Below are 21,986 nucleotides of genomic sequence, written 5' to 3'. Positions count from 1 at the left end.
GTTTGTTGAATATAGATGTGAATTGTTTATTTTTTTAATGTTTGTTGAATATATATGTGAATTGTTTATTTTTTCAATGTTTGTTGAATATAGATGCGAATTGTTTATTTTTTCAATGTTTGTTAATATAGATGTGAATTGTTTATTTTTTGAATGTTTGTTGAATATAGATGTGAATTGTTTATTTTTTTAATGTTTGTTGAATATAGATGTGAATTGTTTATTTTTTCAATGTTTGTTGAATATAGATGGGAATTGTTTATTTTTTTCCCGTGTTTGTTGAATATTTAAGTCAAATGTTTCATGCCTCTGCTTGTTATAACATTTAAACAAACAAAAAAGTGTTGGAAGGACTTGACAGAGACGATTCACTTGTTTTTTCTTTTACATTAAAATTCCCTTACCACAACCTACAGAATGTGAACTTTATTTTAATTACAAACTTAATTAGCTACTTTATTTTTACCTGTCGGATGTTACAGCAGGCTTACGTCTGTCCTCTACAGGTGACAGGTATGTCTCCCACTATAGCCGACTCTTGTTTTATCAACGGCAAATATTTTTTTTTTTCGCCTGAAATGTAACATTTAAAGATATAACCTTATGTAGCCTACAAATAGTTTAAAAATTTCTGCATGGTTAAAAAAAATAACATGTTTGTAACAAGAAGAATAGGATATCGTAAGAAGCAAAGTAAATTGAAGGCAGTGCATTCTAGAGATAGAAAAAAACAACAATCTTTGTTATAATGGTTTATTACTTCTATATTACTACATTTCGTTAAACTGGTCGACTAATTAGAATTATAATACCGTAAATAACAGTTGGCGGATAAAGTATTAATGTGGTGGGGGTAGGGGAAGATATGGATTGAACGGGGAGGGGGGGGGGATCTTGAGTACATCCAGCATAAGACAAGGACTTCACAACTAGCGTTTCAAGAAAGTCACCCAGCCAAACTTTAACCGTTATAAAAATATCAACCAGCCAAACTTCGACCGTCACTTAAAAAAAAACCGTCTCATCTTCAGTTGTTACAACTATTCCCGTTTTCTGTCAATATTTACACAGTTCGTGTCGCATCGAGCCTCCAATTTTAAATTATTTTTTGTCGCGACAGATTCAGTCAGGAGATAGGAGGGGACACGCTTAGCCCGTCTATCTGAGGACTTGGACGTTTATCTGCGCGGATGTCCGCGTATCTGTGTGGATCTCAGCGTATCTACGTGTTATCCGCTACCATCTGTGATGGCTTGTTGTCGTCAGGTGAGAGAGGCCGGGGACTTAGGGATAGGGAATTTTGAACTAAGATGACATTAGCTGATATCGCAGGCGCGAGAATAGGGGAGCAAACGTGTTTTTAACGAGAGTTTTCAATGGCCTACAGCTGATTTTATTTATGTTTACGTTCAGATTTTTATTTAGGGGTGGTCGACTTTGTTATTTTTCAACTACCAATAATTATTAACAGCGATCTCCGCGGAAAAAAAAACAACATCTTTACTATTATGTAGCCTATTGCAGTGCCAGAGAACTTATTATTCGTCTATGGCTGAGGTTAAGGATACGTTTTCATAAAGTAGAATCCTTAACCAGGCTATCTCTTTATAAAGGGGGAGGGGATAGATCTAGATGAGATCACAACTTGTTTTTTTTTTTAATGAAGGGGAACATATTAGCACTCAACAAAAATCGCTTTACTTTATTTGTTTACAAACACATTTGTTTCTATAAAGTTAACAAAAAGATTATTGTACAATCTATTGAGTCAAGTTTTTGCTTCATGTAATAAGTATCATCACCAATTGCCGAATATCGATAAAAACGACGCCACAGTAAATTCCAAATCCACCCCTTTCCCTTTTTCTATCCATCAAATAACAATAATTACAGCAAAGGTTTGTTGTCGGTTATCATTTTAATATTTAAAAAGTATAAAATGTATTCCCTCAACACAAATACCCCTACCCATTACAACTTACTCGCATCAGCACCAGTTGAAACCCTTCACTCTCTATTTCTAGGTGTGTGTGAAGTCAGTTATGGACCCCCCCCCCATCCACCCAACCCCCACATTGATACAAGCCCTCCTCACGACATTCCGTGTGCAGGCCACAACTGGCCCGCAGTCCTTGTATCAACACGAGTCAATAAACTCGCTAATGCTGGGTAAACAAACCACTGGGAATATCCTGACCTAAATTCACTTGGTGGTGGGGGGGGGGGGGAGGGGAGAGAAAAAATTACTCAACACAATAGTGGCTGGCACTGTTCATGTCTGCCTCTCCAACGCTGAAATCTCTTTAAAATATTAGAGTGACGAAGGCTTACAATAGGATTTAAAATAATATCTAAATACAGTTAGCTTTATTTTCTCATTTTAATTTAAAAATATGTTTATAAAACTTTCGTTATTCGATAAAATATTTTATTAATGACTAATGCAATATTTAATTTCAGTAAAATTATATATTCTTGCATTGTTATCTAAAAAGTTATAAAAACAGAATTATGTCAAAACTGAGCTACAAGTTTTGCCGACAACCCCCCCCCCCCTCCCCACCCAACAGTCGATTTGACCTCAGTAAAGTATTGTAGCATTGTCCAAACTGGCTCTATGCCAGTGTCTAGGACGCAGTGGCGTAGGCAGGGGGGGGTTAGGGGGGGTCATAACCCCCCCCCATAGACCCCTCGGTATATAGAAAAAGTATGAGGGGGGGGGGGGTGCAAATCGAAAGTTTGAGGGGGGGGGGTGCAAATCGAAAGTTTGAGGGGGGGGGGGGTGCAAATCGAAAGTTTGAGGGGGGGGGGGTGCAAATCGAAAGTTTGAGGGGGGGGGGTGCAAATCGAAAGTTTGAGGGGGGGGGGGTGCAAATCGAAAGTTTGTCCCCGGGTAAAAATTGGACCCCCCCCTTGAGACGATCCTGGCTACGCCACTGCTAGGACGTGTCTAGTAGAATCGTATCAGACGTTAGGAATCTAGTTCGATGGAACGTGACCATATCAGACATTAAGACGTGTGTTCCGCCGTGAGGCAACACGAACATAATTAACCTGATACACAATTCCGGACACCTAACACGGGACGCAGAAAATGTGACGGATTCCCACGCTCGACTCTTATTTTTTTTTTTACAACACGCTGTAAGTAAAGGTTGTGAAATGTGTTCAAGAGGTTTTTTTATTCAATATCCTAGTCAGTGTTTCTTCCATACTTTTTTTCTTTTTTCTTGAAATTTCCGGAGGAGGGGCGGGGGGTCGGATAGTATATATTATTATTCTCTATATAAATTACATTTATTTCGAGGAGGGGGAGGTAGACTTTCTTCAGAGGGGGGTGGGGAGAATTGTGTGTCTGTCCACCCCCCCCCCCCCCCCACCACCACCAAACAGTTGCCTGGAAGAAACTCTGCTCCTAGTTACGAGATTAGCCATTTTTTGTTCGCTACTGATCACACCAGGTTTAAACCCAAACTCGTCTACTAGAAAAAAAAAATTACGTGTCAACATTTAAGTTTGAACACTAACATGAACCGAGTGCTTAAAATCATCAACATATGTGTAACCTTTAACCTTCTGGTACTAACGTCTACTTCAAAAGGCAACATTTTAGGCTAGTAGAAAACAGGTTGCCCTAAAGCGAAACAAATAAAATTCTGACATATGTAAAGAAACGAAATACACGCTAACTGGGGTTCTGTTGGCTTAAAATGTATTGCATCTACTAAACCTAATCGAATTTTGTTTTGCTTTTATTTGTATAAGCCATGCATAATAATTTCAAACTACGAGTGAATTCTTTTTCAGTGATATGCATCTGATGGCTAAAGGGGGTGTGTGATCTCGATAGTCTGGGATAGACAGGGGCAGTGTTTCTTTCAGACTTAATTCTACGGGGTGGGGGGGGGGAGGGGGGGGGGTGGTGAAGGGCACTTAAAATTATTCGGCGGACTAAATTTTCCGGAGGGGGGGGGCGGACACGGTAAATATTTATGTATATATTCAACATAAATTCAATTTCGTTATGGGGACGGGACGGTAGACGTGCTTCGGGGGGGGGGGGGGGGGGAGGACTGGCCAAAAAATTCAGGTAGCCCCTCCCACCCCCAAAAATTAAAATCTCGGTGGGCCCCTGGGAACGGTGCCTTGATAGTCCTATTATTGTTTTCAGTTTAAAAAAATTTCTTTTGATATATCTCCATTTTACCATTTCCATTCTTTCATACCTTGCGTAAAATTCAGGTTTTCATTGAAAAAAAAAATGCACAGTGAAAATTTCAATCTGGGATTGGGGGACCCTAAACATTTCCCGGGCCTCTCAGACACAGCCAGTCCACCCCCGGGGACATAGATAGCCATCAGTGAGGGATGGGGTGTCCATTATTAGAGGATAGCCATCGAAGTTTTTTAGACCTGGGTTTTTAAAGCTTGAAGCGTATCGCGTCTCAGTTGGTGTAGCAGCTAGCACAGATTTACACCAGAGGTCATTGACCGGCTTTTATAAAAACAAAAGTGAAGGTCACATATGTGGTAAAACTTAAGTTTTGTAAAATACGCATGAATAAGCATAACGGTTGGAAAGTTGAAAGGTTGCAACGATGTTTACATGTCGTGTGATACTATTGTGGTTGGAAGGTTGAAAGTTGGCAATGATGAAATTGTCAATGCCGGTCTAGGTACAGTAACTTTTGGTGGGGGTAACGTAATCCTGCTGCTGCTACCCCCCCCCCCCCGCCCCCCACACCCCCACCCCGCACCACCACCCCTCTACCGACTCCTTCATAAGTTTAATATATTTTACTTATCTCTCCATGATTAGCATCAACGAAAAAAAAACCACTAGAGAGAGTAGTAAAGCAAAAACTGGTTTGCCAAGTACTTTATTAAATCAGCACTGAATTTTGTTGTAGTTCTTAAGCTCTTTCTTTAGCATCACAAATGTGATTTAAATCAGATAAAATTTTAGGGAAACTTAACTCAAGTGAAGATGAATACAGCCCCGCTTCTATCTAGCCATCTAGAGTTATCTTGTCTGCATTTTTTAAAAGCAAGTTTTCGCACATTTTAAACTTTAAAAAAAACGAAACTGAAAAAAAAAGTGAGATGGCCATTTATTTGCAGGTGAACCTTGGCCCAGGTCAGTTAAGAGGTAGGTATGACCAGGTCGTGTCTAGGGGAAAATACCTGGGGAAACACCTGCTGTGATTTTTATACCTGTGAGTTGACACCTTGCGCGCCAGCCTTGTTTGCGAGCTTTAAAAAACGATCAGAAGGGGGACAGAAGTCTGGAGACTAAAACACTTGGTCAGAAATAGATTGTATAGTTAGTCTTTATAAAATACGTCATTCAAGGTTGTGGATAGTTCGTCTTTTTTAAAACACGTCATTTAAGATTGTGGTTGTAGTGTGTCTTTTTACTTTCTCGTATATACGAAGTATAGAGAAAGTATTGTAATCGTGCATAAAAAAAAAATCGAGATTTTTACAGATCTCGACGTTTTACACCTCACTGATACGGAAAAACATAATTTTGCAATCTTGTCCGTATGTCTGTGTGTGTGTGTGTGTCTGTGTGTGTGTCCGTGTGTAAACACGATAACTTGAGTACCGTTACAGCTAGGTTGATGAAATTTCATATATAAGTATTATATCAAAATCGTAGATCCGTATCAACTTTTGAGCGATTTCCGACAACCGGAAGTGGTACTTTTCCTACTTTGAATTTTTCAAAAGCCTATAACTTGAGTACTATTTCAGATAGATAAATGAAATTTTACATGTAAGTAAAAGATCTAATTCTCTACCTTCTGTTAAATTTTGAGTAATTTCCGTTGACTGGAAGTAGTAATTTACGCTACTTCCGATTTCTCAAAAAAGTAATGTAAATTTTTAAAGTATTAATAATATTGCGCACTATTATACGCGTTTTTATTTGGCGTTCACTTGGTGTGCAATTAATCTGTCTACGAGATTTTATTCTATTTTTAAAACTTTAAGTATTTAAAATGGATTAATAATAATCATTAAAAAAGTTTTTAAAAAATTCATAAAAAACGTTTTAATAACAAGCTTTTATGTAATGATGCACTAAAAAGTAGAAAATAAATTATAGACTACTATTTAAATAACTATAAAGAAAAGCGTGGGTCACTTTAGTATCTATTGGATACCTTTACTAATGTTAAGGAAGACACCCACGCTTTTCTTTATAGTTATTTAAATAGTAGTCTATAATTTATTTTCTACTTTTTAGTGCATCATTACATAAAAGCTTGTTATTAAAACGTTTTTTATGAATTTTTTTTCAGTACTTTACGTTTTATCTACAATAGAGTTACATGACTAAAAACCATTGCGCGCCTACTGAATATCACGTTCAGTAGGCGCGCAATGGTTTTTGAACGCAGCCATTACGTGGTCGTGATGGCGCAGCTATTGATGACGCGTGTGGTGTGGTTGGCTAGACATGCCTACTAATTCGGTCCAAATTTTAATTAATTCATAAAAAATCAATTAGGCATCCAATTAAGTCAAATTTAGTTTCAGATTGCATTGTCTTCATGTCTTGACCCACGTGCCAACTGTGAATCGTGTCGGTCAAGTAGAACTGTCCGAATTTTCACTCCTGCGTTTCCGTCAAGACAGACTTACGACAGACAGAGGAAGTGAGTTAAATAAAAGCTTGTAAAAACCCACGTTTTCTGATTGAACTAAAAAGTAGAAAATAAATGCTATAGGCCCTACATCACAATAATGCAAGCGATCACTCTACTATAAGCGAGCAAAAACGTGGGGCGCCGTGATTTTCTTACAGTTTCTAATACTGTTGACTCTCTACAAGCTCCCTAATAAAAGTCAATAGTATTATCTAATCAATAGTAATATAACTTTTACTTCGGCGCCCCACGTTTTTGATCGCTTATAGTAGAGTGATCGCTTGCATTATTGTGATGTAGGGCCTATAGCATTTATTTTCTACTTTTTAGTTCAATCAGAAAACGTGGGTTTTTAAAAACTTTTTTAATGATTATTATTTTCTAATGGCTAGCAGAGGAGAATTATATATATAGATTATATAGCGGTCTAAAATGCTCAATAAAATGTTTCCATTGATCAATTTAGTAATAATAACAATTGAATATTCAATGGTCATCCAAAAGAAAGCATCCCTGAAAATTTCAGCGCGCTAGCTAACTGGGAAGTGCCAGAAATTTCGATCGCAAGATTTGATTGGAAAGACAAACACACAAACAGAGAAAGCAAGTTAAAGAAAACGTGGGAAAAATCATGTCTATAGCCCGAGTTCCCATCCCCTGTTATTTTATATAAGAATATTCGAGAAAGTTTAGGGGAGATCACTCCCGGTTTATTAAAATATACAATTAAACATTGTGGTTATCTTACGTCACTTTAAAATGGCGTTAATGATTGTAATTATCTTAGACTGTTTTCAAAACATATCCTATGTTAATGAAGACAGAAATAAAGTGTGGTTATCTTATGTCATTTTAAAATGTCATTAAAAGATTGTGGTTAGCTTAGGCTAATTTTAAAACATGACCTTGCTATTGAAGACAGAATTATGTGGTTAGCTTACGTTATTTTATAATGTTTATCCTAGGCTATTTTCAAAGCATGTCCTATGTTAATAAAGACAGAAATATGTGATTAGCTTACGTTAATTTTGAAATGTTAAAGTTATGTTCTTTCATGGTCTTCATGCACACGTTTTGGTGGTTTCTGGTCTTTGAGGGTGTTCGGCTTTCATTGAGGCTTAACCAAACACAAGCCATGAAATAATTTATTGTCCCACACAGTTCAGTACAGAAACAACCACACTAAACAGACACCAGATGTGCACGGGTTAATTTATCGAACAAAATGGGAGAGTAACGAGTTCCCTACAGACAAAGAAAGGAACAGATTGCAAAGATATTAAGTGTATAATGGAGTTTATATTGAATAGCAAACAGTCAAAATTGGATACTCTGCATGGTAAGGAAAGCATTTAATACAACAACAAATAACGAGACGACTAAAGTATATTGTTGTGTGGAGGGGAATTTTTATTTTTGCGTGTTTTGGAAGCGGTTATCTATCTTGATGAAAGTTACGATTACCTCCCCTAGTAAACAAGTGTTAAAACTAACTCTCGGGATCGAGTGAAGGTCGGAGGGGGGGGGGGGGGGGGGGTTAGGGGTGAGAATTAAAATGGTGTCGCATGTCACGATGACTGTTGGCAGGTTGTTCTGTTTTTAAAAAAAAAACTAGTATTTGCTCCCTTCAGGAAAATCTTCAAGAGGAGAGTTTGAAATGTTTAAGTGCGCGCCAAGAATGCGCAAGCATTGCTTATCTATGTAAGTAACATTAATAAATTGGCTTTAAATGGAAATTGGATTCATTTTATTTTTTAAAATTCCGTCTATATGGAAAAGGAACCGACGACAGACCTCTCTTAATGTAGTACTATGTTCTTAAATGTAATTATTTAATGGGTTAGAGTACCGTTAGAGGTTCAAGTTTATGGCTAGGGTTATTTTTTTTTCTGGGTTAATTTGATGCAGACCAATGAACGACTGGTTAACCCTCAATGGAAAAATACAACAATAGCATTAAAATATTTCCCACACGACCTCTGGCACGATTGACTAGTCTACGTTAAAAAATAAATCTTAAAAACTACATGTTGGGTTCAGCCACCACAAGACCACACCAACAATGACCTTGACCCACATGACAAATCCCAGGATGGGGTGTTTATTTTACTCCATGTAGGAAAAAAACAACAGAAAAAAAATCCCCTCAACTTTCGGTCAACTGATAGCGTTGATATACGCTGACAGTTACTCACTCGCACGCAGATCGTGGTGGGCGTGGCAGTGGGTGCGCGCGTGAGTTTCACTGGGGGGGGGGGGGGTTAATGGGGCGGAGGAACTTTAAAACTGGTAGACCTCATTCACACTGTAAACTTTATAAATTCTGTCAGTAAAGGCGTGACTCACCCGTGCATGCTTGACAGACGATGTAATTTTAGTTGCACTACTAGCAACACTAATTTTTCTTTTAAAATCCGCCAAACAGTTATGTCAGTTATAAAATGAGAGCGCAGAATCTACAAATTACGCCTTTACCAGAAAATGAAAAATAAAATAAAAAACCATTCTAATTCAAATTAGAATATTCCAAAATAACATTTTTAAACCTCCGAACGCAATGTATGGGATCATAACTAGCTATTTAGACAATGTAAAGTCTTGGACACCATGCAAATAAAGGAATTAGAATTTTCTAGAATTTAAAATTCCCTTTTCGAACCTGACGGTCAATGGGGCAAGTGAAGTAGAGTTCACTTTTTTTCTGTGACCTCGGTATTTGAAGGGATAGTGTGGTCAGCACTATTTCCAGCTGCCTTTACTTTCTCTAAAGTAAGTCGGGTACGCATCTGAGCTACGTGGACTCAGGGACGTTCAACGGAATTAAACCCAGAATTGACCTCAAGACTTACAGGTTAGGGCTCCTATGCTCTAGAGTTACGATAGTAATAAACTTCAAAAGTGCATTTCCCATTTAGCGAAGCCACATCAAAACAAAATGGTTTAGAAATAAAACAACTAATTGGTGCCTTTAGTTAACTGCTCGACCTAACAAAAACTACAGTGTTGTTTTTCTTTGTTCTTTTTGTAAAGAAACTGAACACGGCAGCACATTAGGCCCAGCCTTTCTAAACAATTTTTAACGTTGATCTGGCAAATGTATTCCGCCCTTTTTCAACTTCAATCAACACTCAACAAAGCTACATCAGCACCAGAATAACACTATTCAAACTTGTAATAGGGCTAACAAATCGAAAGAAATTGAATACACGTAGAACTAAAACTTTAAATAAAAGCAAAAATTTAAAAAAAAAAAACCAAGTGGCGTAATTGCATATTGTCGAGCCTTGCGTCTAGTACAGTTTGTTTTCAAGTCTTGAAGTGGGAGAGCCCATACAATTTTTGTCGTGTTGCATATTTTTACAAATAAAGTCCTGATGTAGACCTACTTATCACATAGTAGAGTTATTAAAAACGTCTTATTTTATTTATAAACTAGTATACCAGTGTTAGCCATGGGGGATGGGGGGGGGGGGACCAATGATTAAATCAGATTTATCTCCCTTTTGCCTCTTATATAGGCGTGTTGTATCATAAGCAGAGATGTATTTGTTGTTGGATTGGGTTGAGTTGTTTACTAAGTTGTGACCACTTGTGTTGTTTACGCCTCACCCTGTTGTGTTTGTTTGAAGGTTGTGTTATGGAACATTCGTCTTGGGATAGGGCTGTTAAGATACTAAGGGCTGGTCTGCCAAAGTTTTGTTTTACAACAATATGAAGAGATGAGATGTGGGATTAAGGTGTACAATATTTGCCATTACCTAGAGTGGTGTTGTATAGCATATATCATGACACATAGGAGTCATAGGGTTGTGCTGTATAACATGACATTATAGAAATTTTGCTGTCCATGTGATGGACATTGTGTATAAAGTATGTCACTATATAGGGTTATGAAAACCGTTGGCCCAAAACGGCTTAAATTTTGAGAACCGTTGGCCAAAACGGTTTAAATTTTAAGAACCGTTGGCCCAAACGGCTTAAATTTTGAGAACCGTTGGCCCGATCGGCTTAAATTTTGAGAACCGTTGGCCCAAACGACTGAGGTTTTGGTAACCTTTGACATTGACATCTCACGTTTTATGATCGCTCGCCCAGCCAAGTCAATAAATACATTTGTTGTATTGAGACATTGCGATTTGACTCCTCTACTAACTACAATGGAATGTCAATTTGTTTTTTTTAAAGTCACTCTACAGATCCAAACATGTGACACGAAGCACACTAACAAAATAAACAAACACACGAGACCCCTTGTGTTCATAGAGTAGTAGAGTGACAGCCGGCGTCTTATCTTGGTGATAATTGATTTACTCGATATCTTTTAAATACAAGGCCAAGGGGACACCACTGCTATGTAGTAATTTATTTCAAGGCTAAGGGGACTCAACTGCTATTTTTTTTTATTTCAAGGTTAAGGGGACACTACTTGAGCCGTTTGGGCCAACGGTTCTCAAAGGGCAGTGTTTAAGTAGTGTATAGTATTTATGTAATACAGCATTAATAAAACATAGTAATGATGTAGCAAAGAATTAATTTAGCAAAGCGCTGATGTAATGTAGTATTTGTTCAGCACAGCATTGTGTAGCATAGTGCTGTTAATGCTAAGTACAGATAAAGCATTATACTCTTGTAATACAGTACTTGTGTTAGGGTGGTATATTGTGGCACAATACTATTGTAGCCAAGTTTACAACTAAATTAAAACCATTCTACAAAAATTATTTGAAATAAGTTGGGTTATGTTGTATTGCTTCATAAAAATTGTCTCACTAATTTAAAAAAGGGCCTTAGATTTTATCTGGCTTATTATTATTATTATTTAAAATTATAGTTCTATTTAGATTTGAGAAAAAAATATGTTTACACATGTATTAAAAAAACGTTTCAAGTATTTAGTTTTTTTAGTTAAGATATTTTTTTTACCAAGAATTTAAAAAATTTCTAATCTGAAAAAAAAAAAAAAAAAAAAACAATACTATTGTAGCATAGTGGTGTTGTAACACCTGATGTAGTATACTACTTATGTAGCTAACAAAGCAGAGTGTTGTTGCATTGCAGTACTGAAGTAGTACATCACTTATGTAACAGCTACAGCACGCTGCTGATGTAGTACAGTACTGATGTAGCATAGTACGGATCATTATTTAACTATAACATTTCTGATATAACGAGCCGTCTAGATTGGCCATCCTACAATGGAATGTGGCGTCGAGACACATTAGTAGTTCAGCTTCAGGGTGGGATTTAGAAAACGATACTCTTACCATTTAATTGTTTGTGTTTATTGTTCTCTGCACCATACAATGGTTGCTGTTTTTTTCTCCCCCAAAAATATTGGGGTATTATGTTACTCGAAGTAAAAGGTTAGTATTAGGCCAGGGGTTATTTTTGACATTATACAATAGTATTAACTTTAGAGCTTCTAACAATACAGCACCCTTTTATTTGTAAAAGTAAAGTTTCCCTTTCAAACCTGACGGGCTATGGGGCAAGTGAAGTTGAGCTCACTTGTTTCTGTGACCTCGGCATATGAAGAGATAGTGTCAGCACTATGCCCAACCGCCTTTACTTTCCTTAACAGGAGTTAGGTACCCATCAGAGTTGGGTGGACTCAGGGACGGTCTACTGACTTGATCCCGGATTCGAACTCGAGACTTACGGGTTAGCAGTCCAGCTCTCTACCGCTAGACCACTCCGTCCCATACCCTTTTATTTGGATGGGAGTATATTATCCGCTGCTGAATAACAAAGTAATTTCCCCCTTTCTTCCCCCTCCCCGCCCCAACCCCCGTGGTAATCCTGCATTTATCTTAGTCGATTATGTGTTACTAAAACTGCTTGCCACGTAAGCCAGTTGGCCATAAATTACTAAAGTAACATCTCAATCCTTGAATAAAGATAACGTATCATCTGCATCTTGTAACAATAAAATGTCTCGCTACACAAGGCAGGAAAAGGGCCATTGAAAATCCAGGAAATAAAACACAGGCACTTGATGAAATTTACGACACAACACTGAAAGACTACATTGTAAGGTTAACTGCAAAAAAAATTTTAACCAACAAGCGCTTAACTTTAGAACACTAGTTCATGAAGAATGTTAAATTATGTAGGCTGCAGGAAAAAAAATTACTTCTCAAGTTTTCTGAAAAGGGCAGTATCGATGTTATTTTTAACTGGTATTGTAACCCTAACCCAAAACTAAGCCATGATATCTGACAAAACAGCGATGCCGGCAAAAAAAATAAATAAATAAAAGAACTTAATAAGATACTGTTTTGCCAGTATGTGAACACTGTAGGGATAAAAATAAACAACTAAATGAGTCGAGTTTCGGTTGCACGAAAACTGAAACTTCAGCACTTAACGAAAAGCATGAAGATAAAAAAAAGGTTTCAAATTTAACTTAAATATACTTTTTAGCGCAATTTCCATTCTGGAGAATTGCGATTATTAACTCGTCATTTCTGGGAATGGATGAATGAATGGATGGATGGATGTGTGTCCGCAGCTTTAAGTCGTCTTTAAGTCGTATCTCCTCCTCAACGAAGCAATATCGAGGACTAGTTCCAAAGCAAATATGTTAAGCAAGTTACGAGGATGAACATAGGCCCCAAAAAATCCCGGAATTCCTTCCTGGATTTCCCGGAAAAGCCAAAAAAAAAACCTCTAAAAAATGCAGTTCTTGGCCCATATCTCGGCAACCAGACCACTTAGCGACTTGAAACATTTACCAATCGATTCCTGCCATAATTTAGAACAATATTGCCGAAGAAAGTTTTCAAAAATATCCTTTCGTTCGGCCACAAAAATTAATTAAGAATTTTTAAACTGAGCATCGTGTAGGCCTAGGATGATTTCGCGCAAAGCGCTGAGGTTCGAAAGGATTTTACCATAGCGAATGAGCGGAGGTTCGAAAGGATTTTTTTCTATTTTGTTTTGAATTATTGAAACTACTTGTGTTGCATTATTTATTTGCTGAATATATGATTTATATCGATTTAAAATTGTTATGGATAACATAAGGAAATTGCGCTTAAATTGTCACTAGACTTTTTATTAACTTGTTTTCATTTGAGTTTCTCTTTGTTTTCTTTCTTTTGTGTGTGTGTGTGTGTGTGTATGAACAGGTTTCAAATATATATTACTAACTGACTGATTTATGGAAAAAAAATTTCATTGACTAAATTCATGGACATTTTGTTCCGTGGACTAGATTCGCGAACATTTTGATTGAATAATTTAATAAACGATCAAATAGTTCTTAAACCAAATTGCAATTACAATACTGTGTTTTTGAATGGAACGAAGAAAAATATTAAAATATTGTATAGTTTTCCAGAATGGGACGGCAGTAGAGCGCTAGGCTGCCAACCCGAAAGTCTCTAGTTCGAATCCGAGTTCAAGTCAGTAGAATGTCCTTGAGTCCACACAGTTCTGATGGGTACCTAACTCATGATAGGGAAAGTTAAGGCGTCTGAGCACACCTTCCTATCATATGCCGAGGGCAAGAAACACATGAACTCTACTTCATCTGCCCAATGTATCGCTAGGTCTTAAGAGCAGTCTTTACTTATAGTTGACCAGTGTTCGTGTTTTATGTAGTTGGACGTTAGTGTAGTCTGGTCTCAACCAACCAACCTGAGATAGAATTGTCTATTCAGCTTCACACGTCCGCGTTCCTTAGTCAAGTCAACTGCTGACGTAGCTGAAGACATAAAGCCATTCGTTGCAAAAGTTTAAATGCCAAAAAGGGAATCAGTTTACGTGCCAATAGACAATCGTGTTACGACGTTAACTGCATGTGAATTGTTCAAGTATACAGAACAAAGGTTAATATTCAGTCTAAACATGAAGTTTTACATTTCTAAAAAATGTAAAACTTAAGTAGCCCCCTCTTCCCCCCCCCCACCCCGCGATTGTATAGTGCAAACTTGAGCAGTTTTGAATGGTCATTGCTGCCACCACCACCACACCCCCCTCCTATTTCAACTTGTTGAGGTAATTCCGATAAAAGATTGAGATGTCACTCCCGCGTTCAACTATATTAAGTAGCACCCGTTACAGTGGGAGTCCTTAAAGGCTCTAGTCGAAGAACGCCCTCAGCTATACTTGATCTTGTGACGTTGCGGTGCATCTCTGTGTTTTAACGTTCGGCCACAGAACTAAGTAATCGGCATGATTGCTGGAATGCGAGTTGGGGTGGAGGGGGGGGGGGAGTAAAAATTCTAATAATTCACCCACATTTGTACTCTTCAACAGATACAACTTCTCAGACTTGCACTAGATTATAACCACGTTTAAAATTTTGGACTTTTTTTTAGGACAAAAACAAACAAAAAATAAAAAATAAAAACATTACAAAGTATTATATTGTTGAATAGTGCATGCTCCTATCAATTTATAACGCTGTTGTGTATTTTTTATTATATAAAACACGTCACTGCAGTTATAGAGGTCTAGATTTATTACACCCGTCACGGCAAAGGTTATTTCATTGTCAGCATTCACAATGTATTGTCAGCATTCACGTTAGCAGATTTACATTTTTTGTTGCTGCTGGTGGTGGTCTGGTGACGCAGGCGGTGATGTCGGTGCGTCACACAGAGTTAGATGTTTGAAGTGGTGAACCACGGGTGAAGAGAGATGGGGGAGGGGGTGAAGAGAGGTGGGGGTGGAGATAGCTCGTGCAGTTGTCAAGGACTAGCCATTGAGATCTCGGGTCGCTGCCGACGCCCTTGTAGCTTGGTGGAAAGTTTAGATGGTTGTGCACAAGTTTAGATGGTAGAACAAAAGAATAGATGGTAGTAAAAATGTTCAGCAGGTAGTACACATTTTTAAATAGTAGTACAGAAGTTTAGAATGTAGTGCACACGTTTGGATGGTTGTAAAAAAGTTTAGATGGCAGAACAAAAGTTAGAGACGGTATTGCACAAGTTTCGAAAGTAGTAAAATGGAGCAGAGGCGTAGCGACCCTTCCCGGCGCCCGGAGACAAACTTTCAATTTGGCGCCCCCTTCAGGAGCAACCTTTCAATTTGCACCTCCCCCCCCCTCTCAAACTTTCGATTTGCAACCCCCACCCATATATTTTTTATATTTATAATGCAAAACTGCAGCTAAAATGAGATTTTTACTTGTTTTTCCAACCCATTTTGACGCCCCCTAAGGTCGGCGCCCGGGGACATAATATGTAAAACACACCATCAAAGTTTAACTTGACTGTAACCCTAACAACTAAATCTATCAACATGAGGACGGGCTGTGGTTGCAGCCTTCAACCCCACACAGATGATTAAATTAGGGAGAGAACACAATATGGCCATGTCACCGCTCTGTACAGCCCATCTCCATTACCGGCTTCGCTACTTGTGTCAATATCAAGATGCGAGAGCCCATTAGAAAATGCCGGAGCAAACAAAAAGAACGACCGGAACACACACACACACACACACACACACACACACCACACACACACACAGTGCTGGAACGCACACAGCAGAGCCGCTTGGCATTACAATCCGTATGCCAAGTGGTATTACTGTCATCTAGAATTCTTATAAACAAATATGCTATCAGTTACAGAAGTTGATATTTTGTTTCAACTAGGAATTAAATCTAACATGCAGTAAAAATTCAAAATAATTATGTCATATACTTTAAATCACCCCCACTCGTTAACTACCTACATAGAAAAATGTACAAAATCGTATGTGTGCTGATGTCGTAAAATATGTATACGTAAAGTTGAGAATAATCAGGCGACCAATTAAGTCAAATTTAATGTCAAGATGCATTCATTGTCTTTATGTCTTGACCCACGTACCAATTACGAACCGTATCTGTCAGGTATAAGTGCCTGCAATTTCGCTCGGCTATTTCGATCTAGACAGACAGACTGACGAGGAAGTGAGTTACATAAAAGCTTGTAAAAAAAAGGAAAGATGTCGTACGTGAAAAGATGAAAGATCACATAAGGGTCAAAGTGGAATAATTTTAGCGTGAGCAGTACTGTTGTCGTACCGTAGAGATAGTAGACTTTAGCCTGATGTACCAACACACTATGTTGACATCATCAACTGTTTGTTCAAGTACAGGTTTGCGACATGTTATAAAAATAAACATGACAATACTGACGTTTTGAATTGTTTTAAAATAATCTTCAAACAAACGCATGATATTATTATTGCGTGTCGTTATCTCTAAAATTAACTTCTCAACAGCGTAAGATTTGTTTTAAATTATCTCTAAACCAACGTGTGAAATTATTTTAGAGACGAGACTCTAAAGCTAGCAGATGAATAGCTTTAAGGCTTCTAAAGTATATTCCACTTTGTCAAAAACATGTTTCTAATTAATCTTTAAGTATGATGAATTATTCAGGCTTCCTATATCTAAAATTAAGTTCTTTTTGCTTCCTTCTCATAATCAAAGTTTTGGTCGGTGTGTTGAGATAACCAACTCAAGAGATGACTTGACGACAATATTTAAAGAAATCCAGTTGACAAATTAATAATTACAAGACGTCCTTAGTATGACAAAACATTTATGAGGCTTTAGGGACATTTCGATACATTTTGTTTTCAAATTGAGTACTTCATTGACTTTGTTATCTTATAGATGGCACATAAGTAGTATAAAAAAGTACTCAGGGTATTTGGCCTTCTAGTGCCGTTGATAATACTAATGAAAGGGAAATAAATATCAACTCAAATTTTAAAACTTTATTTTATTCATTACGGACATCACTGGCTCAGGAGGTGTCTCCCATCAGCCAGGCAGGCCTCAACACGGCAAACTCCGACAAACTGGCTTGAATATCGGTTTCATTAAAGTGTATCGGTCGCTTCTGTCCTTTGGTTCTCACCAGGCTTATCATCCACCCCACTGAACGCTGGGTTAACTCCTACCCCCACCGTCCAGTACCCGGCTCGACCGTGGGGGGTAATTTTTAATACTAAACCCTAGGGTAGAGCACGGCCGTGATAACACATGCTTATACGTGGGTACAGTGGCGCAACTAGGCGTATAGCGGGGGTGGTCGAAGTACTTGGGGCGGAACGGTTTTCATATGGGGCGGAACGGTTTTCATAAATTAATATATGCTCATGGCTGTGTGTGTGTGTGGGGGGGGGGGGGGGGGGGGGGGGGGGGTAAGTCGCCGCATGATTACAAGTTGTTTTAATACACACAAAAACCGGTGGAAGAGCCTTTTATGACAGTGTGAATTGTGAATGCCCTGTGAGTTTGTAATACGAGGTAGCACTACTGTTTACTTTATAATAAAGTGCTAATTATACATTTGATAGAGGTTTCACGCGGTCTTCTTCAAAACACCCCCCCCCCCCGCCACACACCCCACACAAAAGATCATTGAACAGTTTATGCCTGGAATTTATATGCGTATCGTAAGAGCGCAGTGATTGATCGAAGCCAAATCAATTGTAAGGTATCGATTCTGGAACGTAACTAATCGATTTTTTTTATTGTTTCAAAAACATTTCGAAATTGGGTAAAATTACCCCTTACCCCCCCCCCCCACATTCCACAACGCCTTACTGAATGCCTGTTGTGGTTATTTTTAGTAACAATAACGTTTATGGTTGGTTGTGACGGTGAATTATTTTACACGAAATACAACGGCTAAAACTAGAAATCGTAATTTTTCCCTCCTCTTTTCATGAAGAATTGACCACAATCAGACAGCCAATCAAATTAAAACTGCATTAACTAATAATGGTTGTTTTTGCCTCGGTGCGAATCGGTGCTTTGATGGTTGTAAATGGCTTGGTGTGAATCAGTGCTTTGGTATCTAATAACAAGCTAACCAGAGCTCTAGATGGAAATTGGGTTAAAAAAAAAGATCAAAGTAGCGTGGATTCAGTTCAACAAAATACGTGGTTATTAATATTGTAACGGACGCTGTATTAATATAGCATGGTGTATGTAGCATAGCATACACGTAGCGTGTATTTATTTAACAGTATGTTATACATGTAACAGAATAACTGTCACAGTATACATTGAACAGTAAGTGAATGAAACAAAGTATAAATGTAACGTAACATTTCTTCTTAAAAAAGGACGGTAACTCATACTACGTTAAACAAATCTTATTTTTACGAGAAAAATGGCCCGTTGAGGAAGGGTACAACGGGCGCTAGGCTGATAGTGCTGTCTCTTTTCTCTAAACTAAAACCAACCCACCCCCCCCCCCACACCCCCCCACCCCACCACCCACACACACCACCCCCCACCCCCACCCCCCACCCCCACACACACCACCCCCTCCACACACCGCCCCCCACCCCCCCACCCCCCCAAAAAAAAAACCATGTCTACCGTCCCATTCAACGAAATATAATTATATACTTATTCCAGTGTCCGCCCCCTCCCAGAAAATTCTACCCCCGCCCCCGAAAATTTCAAGTACCCCCACCCCTCTCCGGGGAGGAAAAAGTCTGAAAGAAAACACTGAAACCAACCCACCCCCCACCCCACCCGCCACCCCCCACCCACCCACACACACCCCCCCCCCCAAAAAAAAACATGTCTACCGTCCCATTCAACGAAATATAATTATATACTTTTTCCAGTGTCCGCCCCCTCCCAGAAAATTCTACCCCCCGCCCCCGAAAATTTCAAGTACCCCCACCCCTCTCCGGGGAGGAAAAAGTCTGAAAGAAACACTGAAACCAACCCACCCCCCACACACCACCCCCCACCCCCACACACCACCCCCCACACACACACCACCCCCCGGCTTCAGATTATTTTCTACTCTATGCTAAATGTGACCGCGTCATACTTCGTTTTTCGAATTACTATGCATGTTTTTAATTTCCTTGTGTTTTCTCTAGAGCGTTCTTGTCAGATAGATACATACACAGACAGCGAAACTATTAGTATTAATAGTCATTAATGATTCATGTTCTGTATTGAAAGGTTCGTACAAGTCATTTATGTTTTATTTTCCTCAACGTATGATTGGAACTTTTATGGGCTGAGTGGGCTCTGAGACGTGTCTCAAACAAATCTTTTAACGCCAGTTACAGGAGGGTAGAACCCCCCCCCCCCCCCACACACACACTCCACCACACACACACCTCCATGGTCATAATAGCCAAATACATTTTTTTTTGGCTCTTGCAAAACCGCTGTTTTGGTTGTTTAAACTATCGACCATCTGTCAGGGTTATTGTCAGGCTTTGGGCTAGAGTCTGGATTAGGTTTAGACCCAGGTCTGAAACTTACCACAAAAGTGATACAAAAAAATAGACAAAAAAATGTGGATACCGTCTGCAGGCCTTTTTCAAGAATTTTTTTTACAACAATACTTAATGTGTCAGTCGTGAAGTCAACCAAATTACCCCCCTCCCTCTCAATTATCGTGTGCTGACGTCGTCTACCTACCTACACTGACACGGCTGACATAACCTAGTTGACGCCATAAGTGCCCGTATGCCTGCTAGTGAGGGGAGGTGTGGGTGTAGTAATTGCCATTAGTTAGGTAGAGAGGCTGTCTCGTAACCGTGGTACATCAAAGTCTAGCAGTTTTAAAAAACAATTTGTCGACACTTTCTAGCAGTTTAAAAACACAATGTGACAACTAGCCCCTTTAGCCAAAAGCTAAGGAAATCTTATAACTGACATTCTCAAAATGAAACTAATACTGACTCGAATAAAATGATCATTATAATTTTCGAACGTGTCGGTCCATTTGGGAAGATGAAGTAGAGTTAACCTGTTTCCCCTACCTCGGTATGTAAAAGAATAGTGTGGGCAGCACTAAGTATTTAATACAAGCAAACTAATTCATGTTTGAAAAATGTAGGCCCTTTGCATGAAAACATAATTTTAACGTAAAATTCCATGTTTGAAAATGTATGTAATTTGTCATAATATAAACGTAAAAAAAAAACTCTGTACATCAATTTAAGTAAAACGAAATAGCTGTAGCAACAACGTCCGTCTAAATCTAAACGTGACAACAGACGGGAGTACGTCTGTTACCATGACAACGGACGTTCTCAGGACTCAAAACTTCCCCACTAATGGATAGGTGACCATCTGTGTTCTCGGCGGGCCGAGTCAAATTCTAATTAGTGGATGGAATAGGGAAGGTGGGGTGGGGGGGGGGGGGGGGTCCTCAGCCTCAGACTGAAAATGAATGTTTAATAGTATAGAAGTAAAGTTAAGTTCCCTTTTAGATCCTGATGACCCATGGGAGTTTGGTACCTATCAGAGCTGGTAGACTCAGGGACGAATTACTTACTTCAACCGGGATTCGAACTGGAGACTTTCGAGTTAGCACTCTATCGCTCTACCTCTAGGTCACACCGTCCCATAATATCGCAGTTATTCGTTAATTTAACTAACACATACGCAGTAGATACAACTGCCTGTGTACTTTGACTGCGGGATGTTAAGAACGAGTCTAAATATGTGTAAGCGCTCATTGTGTGCAAGTTTAACACAGATCCTAGAGTTGACGTCATGCATGTGTGTAGCGTGTGTTGAGAACGGTCCTATGAAGCACATAAATATTCCCGCAGTCTCAGGATGTGATTTCACGCATCTGGTCAGGCTGAATGATTTATATTTTGAGTTTATTGCTTTTTTTTTAAATTTTACTTTTACACATTTTGTAAACCCCAGGTGTATTTAATGTAATACATTTTTACCAGGGTTGGTTTACAAATTAATCGGAGCTCTTCCGTTATATTGGGACCCGGTTACCATAACACTGCACCAATAGCTTCATTAAACGTATCGATAGTCTTACGAAATGAGAGTTTCTTCCAGGCACCTCTTCCGTCCGTCCCCCCGAAGAAAGTTACCCCTCCCCCCCCCCCCCAGAACGAAATGGAATTTATATAGAAAGCATGTACTTTTATCAGTGTCCGCACACCCCCTCCTGAGTAAAAAGTCAGGAAGAAACACTGCACGAAATAATTATACAAAGATATCCTTATTATATATCAATATCTACATCCAAATCCGCATCCACAGAACAACCCCCCCCCCCCCTGACAAAATCCTGCCTACACCCCTGAGCCAAATACATGTTTTATCAACCACCATTTTAACGTGTTTCACTCTAAAATACATGGACACCGGACACACCTAACCAGCTGTGACTAATAAATCACAGTAAGAAATCTTCATCCCATTCGTCGGATTGTTCAGTCTAGAGACTTGTTTAACTAGCCTATTATCAGCACTTATCTCAACTTTTTACTTTTTTTACCACATGATGCAAGTTTAACATCTGCAAGTTAAACCTCTATAGAATAAAATAATAAAAGGCTGAGAAATCTCTCACCTAAAGA

The 21,986-nt window shown here is 38.7% G+C and overlaps 1 protein-coding gene across 1 annotated transcript in view; it reads right to left on the bottom strand.

Annotated features, from left to right (window-relative positions):
- The window catches only part of LOC131942886 (myophilin-like), a 58,106-nt gene that overhangs the window by 11,841 nt on the left and 24,279 nt on the right, over positions 1 to 21,986 (bottom strand). Inside the window, exon 2 of the mRNA XM_059302851.1 lies at positions 467 to 573. The gene's annotated coding sequence lies outside the window, so the exon portion shown is untranslated. The remainder of the gene's footprint in view (positions 1 to 466; positions 574 to 21,986) is intronic.

This window comes from Physella acuta, unplaced genomic scaffold (genome assembly GCF_028476545.2).
Source record: "Physella acuta isolate Inbredline_101_S28 unplaced genomic scaffold, ASM2847654v3 ptg000431l, whole genome shotgun sequence".
Classification (NCBI taxonomy): Eukaryota; Metazoa; Mollusca; class Gastropoda; family Physidae; genus Physella; species Physella acuta.
This window is presented reverse-complemented; position numbering and strand designations above follow the sequence as displayed.